Raw genomic sequence first — 13,842 nt, 5'->3', positions numbered from 1 at the left:
AATAGAAAGGAAACAAAAAAGAATGATGGAGTCCATGGTCTAGGTCAATGGGCAAGAAAAGAGGACTTGCTGTTTAATGGGACAAGTGATGGGTACAGAGTTTCAATTTTGCAAGCTGTAAAGGTGTAGAGATCTGCTTCATAACAATGTGATAAGGAATTCCCTCGTAGTTCAGACGTTAGGACTCCATAGTGTCCTATCAGGGGCCTGGGTATGATCCTCAACCAGGGAACTGTCATTCAAGCTGCACAACACAGCTAAAACAATGACAACAACAACAAATCAACACTGTGACTAAGTGTGTGTATATGTCTTAGTCACTCAGTTGTGCCCAACTTTGAATCCCCAGGGACTAAAGCTCACCACGTTCCCTTCTCCATGGATTTGCAGTGGGTTGCCATTTCTTTCTCCAAAAGGCTGATGAAAGTGTGCAAACTACTTAGCATGCAAAAATGGTTAAAATGGTAAAAATTTAACTTAGATGCTTTCTACAACAATTAAAAACAGAAAAGCATTTAACAACCAGGAAAAGAATTTGAATAGACATTTCCGACTCTTTGCAACCCCATGGACTGTAGCCTACCAGGCTCCTCCGTTCATGGGGTTTTCCAGGCAAGAGTGCTGGAGTGGATTACCATTTCCTTCTCAAGGTGATCTTCCCCACCCAGGAATTGAACCCAGGTCTCCTACCTTGCAGGCAGACATTTGAACATTTGAAATTCACCTGTGGCCTTGACAAAAGTGGCTTTATAGGAAAATGAGAGAACTCGAGATAACAAAGTCTAGGAACAACTCTGCAGAGGTCTGTAACAAGCAAATATGAAATAAAAGCAGCAGAAACAGGAGGTGTCACCAAAAGTTGGATTTTTAACGACAGGTCACATTATAGTCAGTCTGTTTGCTGATGGGAACCATCAAGAGAAACAGAAACCTTAATCCAGGACAAAGAGGAGACTTGCTAGAACATCAAGAAATGAGTAGGTCTAGAACTGAGTAGATCAAAATTGAGTACCTCAGGCCAGAGAGCACACAAGCTGGAGAAGGCAATGGAAACCCACACCAGTACTCTTGCCTGGAATATCCCACAGATGGAGGAGCCTGGTAGGTCGCAGTCCATGTGGTTTCAAAGGGTCGGACACGACTGAGCGACTTCACTCTCATACACTGAAGAAGGAAATGGCAACCCACTCCAGCGTTCTTGCCTGGAGAATCCCAGATAAGGGAGAGCCTTGTGGGTGGCTGTCCCTGAGACTGCAGAGTCGGACACGACTGAAGCGGCTTAGCAGCAGTAGCAGCACACAAGAAGGGTACACAAACCAAATAATTTGCTCACATTGAGAGAGCTGAGATCATATAAAAAAAAGGCTGGCATAGTGGATTAATGGGTATGGTAACCAGCCTTCAAGTGAATTCAATCTCCTAATATTCCCACCCCTGTGTAGTTCTCTCTCAATCTATCACAGGGTAGACCTGTGAGACTAAGCAAATACACAAGTGAAGATGTGTAACATCTGAAAAAAGACTCTGCACTTTATCACGGATGCAAGCGCTTTCCTGAATCACTCATTCTGAGTAAAGACAGCAGCCTCCACAAGAGAAGCCCCTTGGAGAGGCCCACAGAAGGAGGAACTGAGGCTTCATGAGTACAGACAAGTGAGAGAACATAGATTCAACAAGCTAAGTCTTCAGAGCTTGCCAAGCCAGACAAAAGCTTGACTACTACCTCAGGGGAGATCCTAGACCAAGAGATAACAAGTGGTAAGTTCTTTCAAACTATTCCATTTTGAGATCATATGTATAACACAAACATTTCAAGTTCTAATACCATTCACATCATACTTACACACAGAACAGTTCTCCTATAAATATAGCAAAAATCAAAACACACACACACACACACACACACACACACACACACACACTCACCCAATCCAAAGCTCCAAAACACAAGAGTTGCCTAGCAGTCCAGGGGTTTGGTGAGGACTCAGCCCTCTCAATGCCAGGATACTGTGTTCGATCCCTGGCTGGGGAACTAATATCCTATGAAGCCACATGTTGTGACCAAAACAAAGCATGCGGTGAAGTTCAAAGCTGTACCAGCAAGATAAGTATACAACACAGCTGTAGGCACAAGTGGCTGGGCGTAGAACTTCCTATGATCTTGTTTACTCGCATGAAATGAACTCAGATGGTGCCTCACCCCCATCCAGTGGAGTTCACTTACTTAATGAAGAAAAGCCCTTAAGGGTACAGAAATGAGCAACTAATCTCACGTGAACATGTTAAATCACAGGATATTTTCTCTGAATGAACCACTGGATTCATTCATTCATTTGGCCATGCTGTTTGGCTTGTGGGGTCCCAGTTCCCTGATCAGAGATTGAATCCAGACCACTGCAGTGAAAGCCCAGAATCCTAATCACCAGGCCACCAGGGAACCCCCACACCTGCATTGCTTTGCTTTCCTAGCTAAAACCTTAGGATATGTGCATTGCCCCATTTTAGCCTCACCAAGTGGTACGAGTCAGCTCTACACAGCTTAAGACCCATGGTGCTCTTACTTTTTTTCTTTCAAGAAGGCAGGGGAAAGCAAGCCACCCTGCCTGTTTTTAAGCTTGCCACTCAGAAAGCTGCAAACCTGAAACCATGAGGGCCCTGAAGTCAGCACCCGCAATCAGGGTCAGGTAATCCCCAATCAGGAATACTCTCTCTCAACAGCAACGTGTCAGCCGACGAATGAAACGAGAAAAACGCAAAGTAAGAAAGCCACACCTTTGTCCCTTGTTGTAAAGATGTCTGTCACCTTACTTCAGGGGCCCACTGAAATCCTGAGCGCTTGAGACCTCCCAGGCAGCACACGGTCACATCCTGGGGACAAGCAGAGGAAACGGCCAGGGTGAGTCCCCTGTTCTGGGAACATTCTATCCCCCAGGCCCTACCTGGTCCTACCCTACGGATGCTGACCAGGCGTCTCACACTCAACCAGACCAAGTGATTTTACTCCTTTCCCCTGAGCTTCTTCCTCCCACCTCCCTTCTCTCAGTAACAAACAAACAAATACCTCATCTGCCAACTTCCCGAACCAAAGGCCTGAATCTCGGGGCCCCCAGGGATGGGAGAGCCCTGGAGTCTGAGGAGAGGCAGAGGAAACAGGAAAACGACTAAAGCACCAGGGCAGTGAAGAGGCTGCTAGATAGATGTTTTTTTTTTTTTTTTTCTGCTCCTGCCTGACTGTGCCTGGGTGCAGAACCGGGTTGGGCCGTGAAGATTTGTGCATCTGTGTTTAAACACATTAGGTTCCACAGGAGAGCTGGGGGTGGTGCCAGGAGCCAGGGGCCTAAGAGGCCCTTTCCGTGAGCTGGCTTGTCCCACCCCTGGGCAGGAAAGCTGCTGGAGAGCAGAGCCCGCCCAGACTAGAGAGGGGAGAGGGCGAAAGGAGCCTGAGGCCTGTGGATCCTGCCAGAAGCTCTCACCCCCCTCACCAGCCGCCCCGCCCAGCAAGGCCTAGTGCGAGTGGGGACCCGAGAAACCCTCCCTTTAGCCGTCAGGCACTGCTTTGGCTGAACCACGCTCCAGTCCTTACCGGAACCCGTTGACGGATGAGACAGAACTGCCGGCAACTCAGCTGCCCTAGGCAGTTCCAAGATTAACCCTGAGCAGTCGAGCCTGAGGGGATGAGGCCTCCTCAGGTCTGGGGCGCCGCCTCAGCTCCCCCTACAGGCCTGCTGGCTGCCTCCGATGATTGGCTGCCAGGTGTCGGCGCCTGCAATCTGATTGGCCGCAAGGCCGAATTGGGCGCATGCGCGGGCGATGAGCTCTCCCCCCACCCCCTCCCCCCGGAAAAGCAGCCACTGTAGGCGTGGTCAGGCTGAATCTGAATCTCAAGGATCTTGGGTCTAGATTGCTCAGCTCACCAAACGTGAAGAAGGAAAAAACAGACGGCACAGTCGCCAGGGCACAGGGCTGAGAACGGCTTCCGAGTCTACCAGGGGAGTCCAGTGATGGTGTCCGGCACTCACAGCCCTCAGGGGTGACCTCCCTTAAGCCAGTTCTTTGCTTAAGGACTTGACCTTACAGTGAATATGGCGCCCCTCCTCTTGGAATTACATTTCAATCAAGGCAGGGCAGCCTGCCCCTGTTTTTGCACTGTCTATTGTGAGCTGAGAATGAGCTTTACTTTTTCTTCTTCTTCTTCTTCTTTTTAATTTTAGAGCTTTACACTTTTAATGGCTGAGGAAAACCGAAAAGAATTTTATTTTCTGACCTGAAAATTGTGTGTAATTCATTTTTCGGAGTCTTTAAAGGTGGAACAGAGAGTTGCCAGCTTCTTTGGTTACCCTCTATGCCTGAAAACTTAATTAATTGCCAATGATCATATTCGCAAAGCCTAACGTATTTCTTTTTTAGCCCTTTACAGAGTGTTTTTTTAAATGCGCTGTTCTGCTGGAAGTCTCCTAATAGTCAAATGGGAGAATAAAGTTTTGGTTTTGTTACAATATTTCTTCTCCATTATATTCATTTTTCATTTTTTACTAATTTCATTCCTTCATATCACTATAAGTTTCCTTTAATGGAAGCAATGAAATAACATCAAAGAAAATACCTCTGTTGGTAGTTTTAACAGGTAACATGTTAGAAGGTATATGCTCAACTAAAAATATGTTGTATATATACAGTAAATACCACTTTAAGTGGCTTCAGAACTTGTATCTTGTTTCAAGTCACTAGGAAGGTTTGCTGAACATCCAATATTGTAACCTCCAGCTGTTCTCAACTTCAAAAAGATACAACTTTTTCAGTAATTTGTTATCTCAAGTATAAACTCCCTTTTAGCCACATATATGAACATGCTTTCTAGGTCACATGATTGAATCTGACCTATTGCCAAAAAGTGAAAATTTTGGAATACCTTTCTCGAAAGAGAGATGTTGTTTTCTTCTTCCAGAAAGACCGGTAGTGCAGCCGATCTTTGAACAGTTTGTCGGTTTTTGTTAACTCCATAAAGATTAAGCTGTCGAATTAAACTTTTCATGCTCTTGGTTTCAAATTTTCTGAAAGGCTCCTTTCTTTCCAAGACTTCTTTCCTGAAGAGTTCTTCATTGATCACTCTACATGTGCCTGTCTCATCCCACCAAATAGATTCAAACTGATCACTTTCCACTATATTCCAAAGTTATTGTGGAAATGTGAGTGAAAGAAAATCATTCACATCATCTGTTTCAGAGACAAAATATGTGTAGTGTGGCCTTTTGATCACCAGATCCTCAGACAAAGCCTGAAAAGCATATTCTTCAATCATAGATCTCAAAACTGAGTCCCCAGTTGTATAATCATACCAATAAGATCTAATGGAGGTTTCTGAACCAGTGGACTCACCTTTAGGAGGTCCATCTTGATTTTCTGAAGAAATATGTGCCATCTCAAGGAAATCTTTCTTCAGATAATTTTCTCATTTGTCTGCTTTTACACAATGCAACTTCAAATGATGTTTGGCTGGCCTACAGAGAGAAACTCTCTGGACGATCACAGAGGTCCTCCCAGTGAAACAGCTGTGACATCACAAAATCACTGGTCTCCTAGCAATCGAAGTTTAGTTGTGACATGACAAAGTCACTGGTCTCCTAGCAATTGAAGGGTAATGTTCAACCAAGTGTTTACTTCAGCATCAACTTAAAATACAGACTGCTGGCAGAAATAGTAACCAAAACCATGAAGAATGCTAAATCTCATTAGTAAAGTTGGCCTTTTTTGGGGGGGTGGGGTGGGGGGGAGTTCCTGTGTTTGGGATGGCCTTTCTCTTTCTGGCAGTTTGTGGTTCCTCTTTATTGTGGAGGTTCCTCCCTGTGGCTGGGGTTTGACGAGTGGCTTGTCAGGTTTCCTGGTTAGGGAAGCTTGTGTCAGTGTTCCGGTGGGTGGAGCTGCATCTCTTCTCTCTGGAGGGCAATGAAGTGTCCAGTAGTGAGGTTTGAGATGTCTATGGGTTTGGTGTTTGGGCAACCTGTATATTGAAGCTCCGGGCTCTGTTCCTGTGTTGCTGGAGAATTTGCACGGCATGTCTTCCTCTGGAACTTGTTGGCTCTTGGTGGTGCTTGGTTTCAATGTAGGTATGCAGCTTTTTGGAAGATTTCCTTTTTTTAAAATAAATTTATTATTTTAATTGTAGGTTAATTACTTTACATTATCGTAATGATTTTGCCATACATTAACCTATGTCCGCCACAGGTGTACACATGTTCCCTTTCCTGAACCCCTTCCCTTCTGCCAACCCGTACCATCCCTCTGGGTCGTCCCAGTGCACCAGCCCCAAGCATCCAGTATCATGCATTCAACCTGGCCTGGTGACCCATTTCATATATGATATTATACATGTTTCAATGCCATTCTCCCAAAACATCCCACCCTCTCACTCTCCCACAGAGTGCAAAAGACTGTTCTATACATCTGGGTCTCTTTTGCTATCTCACATACAGGGTTATCGAAAACTCACATCAATAAATCCACTTTCTTTCTGAAATAAAAGTGATTTATCATCCTTCTATGCACACATTCTTATTATTCAGTACTGTTACCCTAGCAGACTTGGTCTACTTGTTTCTGTGCAAACAAATTTATGAATTGACTGTGGGTTTCAGTTGGGGGGGAAAAAAAAGTGCTTATTGTAGGACGAAGCAAGTTGTCTTAGCAGCTGGTGCTTCAAAAACGCAAATCCCCAAATACTTTCAGGGGAAATATTTTAATGGCTGAGTGAGGGTGGAACATGGGGTCTGTGATCAATATTGAGACATTCTACTAATGGCCTATTAATGAGGATATTGGGAGTCCACATCATTGACCGTCTAGTTTCAACTATGCACTTACATTTCAGCCTGGTTTGGGCTTTAGCATCTCTAAAATTGTTCACAGGATATTGCTCAGAATGTCATCGATGGTCCTTGCTGCTGCTGCTGCTAATTCACTTCAGTCGTGTCTGACTCTGTAAGACTCCAAAGATGGCAGCCCACCAGGCTCCCCCATCCCTGGGATTCTCCAGGCAGAACACGAGTGGGTTGCCATTTCCTTCTCCACGCTGGCCCTTGAGGAGGGACTAAAGACCCTTGAGTTTGATTAGTGGCTAAATCCTTATTATTGTCTATCACTTGATTGTTTTCCTTAGTTTCTGTCTTTTCTAGCTTCTCTGATTAAAATTCCTTTTGAACATGAGGAGGTCTACAATCTCCTACCTCTCTCTCTCGATTTCTATGCTTTTCAATCTTAAGAAGGGACTGCTTAGTACAATAAAGGAAAACAAGTCTTGGTGTTAGAGCTCGATCATAAATATGACAGAAAATCTCAGTGCAGGTTCCGTTTCTTTTTCAGGTTTCCCAGCTCTTGGAGTGATTGAGTCAGCAACAACTTTGGCTCTTTCCTGTTGAGATGGAGCATGGAGGTGGAAATAATTCTAAAATCTAGGCTTGCTATCAACAGTTTATGATATGAAAACATCTCTCTCTATTTTATATATATTTTATATATATATGTCTACATCAGTATTTTATCATTAAATTGGACAAACATTTGAAAATTGGTCTATATTTATGAAAAGGAGAGAGGTGAGTGATATAAAAGAGTTCTCATATGTTACATGCAGCCAAGGAAACATATTTTGAAGTATTTCAACTTACATAATATTCAACAATCGAGTAGAATTTGAATCATTCTACATTTGGGTTTTATTGTTTTCCCATTTCTATTACACCTAACATGAATTAAAAGCCATTGCACTTTTTTTCATACACACACTCATGCATAGACAGGTGTATATATGTATATACGTCAAAATATAATTTTAGGCAACTTTATTTAGGTGACCACACTCATTGCTAGCTCCCAATATCTTAATAAACTGTTTGGGAAGCCCTACATTACTTAATATCTTTCTGGCTGAAACATTCATCTTGTTGCTGAAAAGCTCTCCTTTCATCTAGCTCATTTTCCACTATTCTTTCTGTAATAAGGGTTAGGGCTCATACTTATGAGGGCACCTTGAACCCAGAAAACTGCAACTCAAGCTTACTTAGTGATATTGTTCCAAACATGCTGTTGTTTTCCTCACGTTGGACACAATTTGACTTGATTTATTTCTAATATAAATTTGTTTATTTTCATAGTAGTCTAATCTCTTTACAATATTGTATTGGTTTTGCCATACATTAACATGGATCTGCCACAGGTGTACACGTGTTCCCTGTCCTGAAAACCCCTGCTACCTCCCTCCTCAAACCATTCTTCATGGTTACCCCAATGCACCAGCCCCGAGGATCCTGTATCACGCATCGAACTGGTCTGGCGATTCGTTTGACAAATAATATTACACATGTTTCAATGCCATTATCCCAAATCATCCCACCCTCGCCCTCTCTCACAGAGTCCAAAAGACTGTTCTATACATCTGTGTCTATTTTGCTGTCTCACGTACAGGTTTATCATGACCATCTTTCTAAATTCCACACATATGCGCTAGTTTACTCTACTGGTATTTTTCTTTCTGGCTAACTTCACTCTGTATAATAGGCTTCAATTTCATCCACCTCACTAGAACGGACTGAAATGTATTCTTTTTAGTGGCTGAGTAATACTCCATCGTGTATATGTACCACAGCTTTCTTATCCATTAGTCTACTGATGGGCATCTAGGTTGCATCCATGCCTTGGTTATTAGAAATAGTGCTGTGATGAACAATGGGGTACACGCGTCTCTTTCAATTCTGGTTTCCTTGGTGTGTATGGCCAGCGGTGGGATTGCTGCGTCATATGACAGTCCTATTTACAGTTTGTTTGTATGTTTAAGGAATCTCCACAGTGTTCTCCATAGTGGCTGTACCAGTTTGCAATTCCACTAACAGTGTCAGAGCGTTCCCTTTTCTCCACACCCTCCCCAGCATTTATTGCTTGTAGACTTTTGGATAGCAGTCATTCTGTCTGGCGTGAAATGGTACCTCATTATCGTTTTGATTAGCATTTTTCTGATAGTGAGTGATGTTGAGAATCTTTTCATGTGTTTGATAGCCATGTGTATGTCGTCTTTGGAGAAATGTTTGTTTACTCCTTTCGCCTATTTTATCATGGGGTCGTTTATTTTCCTGGAATTGAGGTTCAGGAGTTGTTCGTATATATTTGAGATAAATTCTTTGTCAGTTGCTTCAGTTCAGTTCAGTTCAGTTCAGTTCAGTTCAGTCGTGTGTGACTTTTTGAAACCCCTTAAATTGCAGCAAACCAGGACTCCCAGTCCATCACCAGCTCCCTGAGCTCACGCATACTCACGTCCATCGAGTCAGTGATGCCATCCAGCCATCTCATCCGCTGTCATCCCCTTCTCCTGCCTCCAATCCCTCCAAGCTTCAGAGTTTTCCAGTGAGTCACCTCTTCATATGAGGTGACCAAAATACTGGAGTTTCAGCTTTAGCATCATTTCTTCCAAAGAACACCCAGGAGTGATCTCCTTTAGAATAGACTGGCTGGACCTCCTTGCAGTCCAAGGGACTCTCAAGAGTCTTTTCCAACACTGCAGTTCAAAAGCATCAATTATGCAGTGCTCAGCTTTCTTCATAGTGCAACTCTCATATCCTAACAAGACTACTGGAAAAACCATAGTCTTGACTAGATGGAACCTTGGTGGAAAAAATAATGTCTCTGCTTTTGAATATGCTGTCTAGGATGGTCATAACTTTCCTGTCATAGGGCAAGCGTCTTTTAATTTCATGGCTGCAGTCAACATCTGCAGGGATTTTGGAGCCCCCTCCCAAATAAATCTGACACTGTTTCCGCATCTATTTCCCATGAAGTCATGCGACCAGATGCCATGGTCTTAGTTTTCTGAATTTTGAGCTTTCAGCCAACATTTTCACTCTCCTCTTTCAGTTTCATCAAGAAGCTTTTTAGTTCCTCTTCACTTTCTGCCATAAGGGTGGTGTCATCTGCATATCTCAGGTGATTGATATTTCTCCTGGCAGTCTTTGTTCCAGCTTGTGCTTTTCCCAGCCCAGTATTTCTCATGATATACTCTGCATATAAATTAAACAAGCAGAGTGACAATACATAGTCTTGATGGACTCCTTTTCTTACTTGGAACCACTCTGTAGTTCCATGTCCTGTTCGAACTGCTGCTTCCTGACCTGCATATAGGTTTCTCAAGAGGCAGGTCGGGTGATCTGCTATCCCCATCACTTTCGGAATTTTCCACAGTTTATTGTGATCCACACAGTCAAAGACTTTGGCATAGTCAATAAGGCAGAAATAGATGTTATTCTGGAACTCTCTTGCTTTGTCAATGATCCAGCTAATGTTGGCATTTTGATCTCTGGTGCCTCAGCCTTTTGTAAAACCAGCTCAAACATCTGGCAGTTCATGGTTCATGTATTACTGAAGCCTGGCTTGGGGAATTTTGAGCAGTACTTTACTAGCGTGTGAGATGGATGCAATTGTGCCGTGATTTGAGCATTCTTTGGTTCTGCCTTTCTTTGGGATTGGAATGAAAACTGACCTTTTCCAGCCCTTTAGCCGCTGGTGAGTTTTCCAAATGTGCTGCCATATTGAGTGACGCACTTTCACAGCATCACTAAAAGGGGGCAAAATCCCTAAACAGACGTGTCTTTAAAGAAGACATACAGATGGCTAACAAACACATGAAATATGCTTAAAATCATTCATCATTAGAGAAACAAAAATTAAAATTGAATGTGTCGTCATATCACACGGTTCAGAGTGGCCATCACCAGAAATTCTACAAGCACGAAATCCTGGGGAGGCTGTGGAGAAAAGCTAACCCTAATACACTGCTAGTGGTAACACAAACTGTTACAACCTGTACGCAGAACAGTTTGGTGATTCCTTGAGAAAGTTGGACTACAACTGTCATATGACTGAACAACCCCCCTTCTTGGCGTATACCCAGAGGGGATTACAGTCAAAAGAGACACATGTGCCCCAATGTTTATTACAATTCTCTTTCCAAAAGCTATGACATGCACGTAATCTAGATGCACATCAGCAGATGAAAATATAAGGAAGTTGCGCTATATATTCAAATAGAATATTACTTAGCTACAGAAAACACATATTTGTGTCACTTTTGGTAAGGCAGTTCAACCTGCAGCCTATTATTCAGAGTAAAAAAAAAGTTAGAAAGAAAAAGGCAAATATTGTTTATTAATGCATATAAATGGGATTTAGGAGGACAGTAACAATGATTCTGCATGAAGGCCAGTAAAAAAGTTCCACATATAAAGAACAGACACTCAGACTCAATGGGAGAGTTCAAGGATGGGATGATTTGAGAAAATAGCATTGAAACAGGTACATTACCATAAATAAAAGAGATGACCAGTGCAAGTTCAATGCATGAAAGATGCATCTAACTCTTGTGCTGTGGATGAACCCAGAAGCGTGGGGTAACAAGGGAGGTTTGAGTTGTGTTCAGGATAGGGGGACACATGTATACATGCGGCTGATTCATGTTGATGTGTATGTCAAAAACCATCACAGTAATACACAGTAATTCTATTCCAATTAAAATAAATCATTTTTTAAAAGAAATATGAAGAAATACAAAAAGAATGCATTCAGAAATAGCAGGGACATGCTCCAGAATACAACCTCAACAGTTGTTTCATATCTCTTCAAGAAAGAGGGCTTAGGAGGGGCAGAACATGTGTGCTGGTATAAAAGCTGAAAGTCGAAGAAGGTAAGCTTGAGATTGCAACTATGCAGTTGCAGCATGACCTCAGTATCATAGTCTAAATAGTGAAAGACGCATTCGGCAGAATGCAAGCTTAGTAGATCGGCATGACTACTGTGGAGCGCAGGCTGAGTTGGAGTTAAATGCATGCACTTGAGCATCTTTTCAGGAGTGACGGTACGTATGTTTCAGAGTGAAGATAAAGAGATGCAGCAAAAGTGCTTTAAAATAGTCGACATATACTTGTAAGAAGGAAGGTTCAGAGTGGAAGCTCAGTATTTGCTATAGACTTAGACTTAAGTTGAAGACAGTAGGGAAGACCACTCGATGATTCAGGTTTGACCTAAATCAGATCCCTTATGATGGTACAGTGGACATGAGAAAATATTTAAGGGATTAGGTATAATAGAGTGTTTGAAGAACTACATATGGAGGTTCATGACATTGTAGAGGAGGCAGTGATGAAGACCATCCCCAAGAAAATGAATGCAAAAAGGCAAAAAGGTTGTCTGAGGAGGCCTTACAAATAACTGAGAAAGGAATAGAAACAAAAGGCAAAGGAGAAAAGGGAAGATATACCCATATGAATATAGTGCATCTTTATCAAACACACCAGCCGTTTATCACCATCCAGCACTTCCAAGCTGTGACACAAACTGCTGTATCATCCAGACTGGAAAAATACATCCGGTACTTTACTAAAGTCAGTGGTTCAGTGCTATGACGTGATTCAAGTGCCTATTCATCCACTCTCTGCAAAAACACACTCTGTAGTTTATCACCATGCAGTGCTCAGTGCCTTGACAGAGGACATGCTCCGAATGCTTCTTTGTCCACCTGGTGTCAAATACTCAATAGTTTTCCAACATCTGTATCTCAGTACTGTGAATCACTGCGCATGCTCCTTTGTCAATCCTGGCCCGTCACTCCTTGGAGTTTACCACCCTTCAGTGCTTCAGTGCTGCAATGTGCTTCATGTGCTTCATCTTCTCCTGAAAAACATACTCATTAGTGTATCATAATCCAATATTCAGTACAGTGATATGCTTCAAGTGCTTACTAGTCCACATCAGTTGAACATTCCCAGCATTTTATCATTAGCCAAGGTTTCAGGCCCGTAACTTGTGGCATTTAGTAGGCGCTTGTTTGATCCCCAGAGGTGAAACTCAACAACTGTTTTTTCGCCATTTATTTTATCAGACTGTGACACACTACAGTGCTTCCTTAACTGCTCTGGGTTAAAACACACATCCGTTCTTTCAGTGCTGATTAAGGCACAAGTGCTTCCTCAACTATCCTCTTTCAAATACATACAGTAGCTTTGGAACTCATGAAAATAAAACTCTTTCACAGTTTCCGTTGTGTCCTGATTTATTTGCTATCAAGAGGTGGGACTGGACGACATGATCTTAATTTATTGCATGTCGAGGTTTAAGTCAACATTTTAAATCTCCACTTTCATCTCAGCAAAGAGCTCTAATCCCTCGTCTGCTTTCTGTCATGGGCATGTCTGAGTTTATTTATGTTTCTCCCAGCAATTTCGGTTCCACTTTGTGCTTCATCCAGTCTGACATTTTGCATGATATACTGTGCATATAAGTTAAATAAGTGGCGGGACAACAAGACAGCCTTGACCTACTCCGTTACCAATTCTGAACAACTCCATTGTTCCTGTCTGATTCTGTTACTTCGTGACCTGCATACAGGTTTCTCAGGAGCCAGGTAAAGTGGTCTAGTATACCCACCTCTTTAAGAATTTTCCGCAGTTTCTGTGACCCACACAGTCAAAGGCCTTAGCATAGTGAATGAAGCAGAAGTAGGTCATTTTCTGGAACTCCCTGCTTTTTCTATGATCCAATGAATGTTGGCAATTTGATCTCTGGTTTCTCTGCCTTTCGTAATCCAATTTGTACATTTGAAAGTTCTCAGTTCACATACTGTTGAAACCTAGATGGAGGCATTTGGAGCATTACCCAGCCAGCATATGAAGTGAGAACGACTATGCAGCAGTTTGAGCATGCCTTCACAATGCCCCGTTTTGGGATCAGAGTGAATCTGACCTTTCCCTGTCCTGTGGTCATTGAGGAGTTTTCCAAATGTCCTGGCACCTTGAGTGCAGCATTTTAACA

Source organism: Ovis canadensis, chromosome Y (genome assembly GCF_042477335.2).
Source record: "Ovis canadensis isolate MfBH-ARS-UI-01 breed Bighorn chromosome Y, ARS-UI_OviCan_v2, whole genome shotgun sequence".
NCBI lineage: Eukaryota > Metazoa > Chordata > Mammalia > Artiodactyla > Bovidae > Ovis > Ovis canadensis.
The sequence above is the reverse complement of the archived record's forward strand: the minus strand, read 5'-3'. Positions refer to the sequence as shown.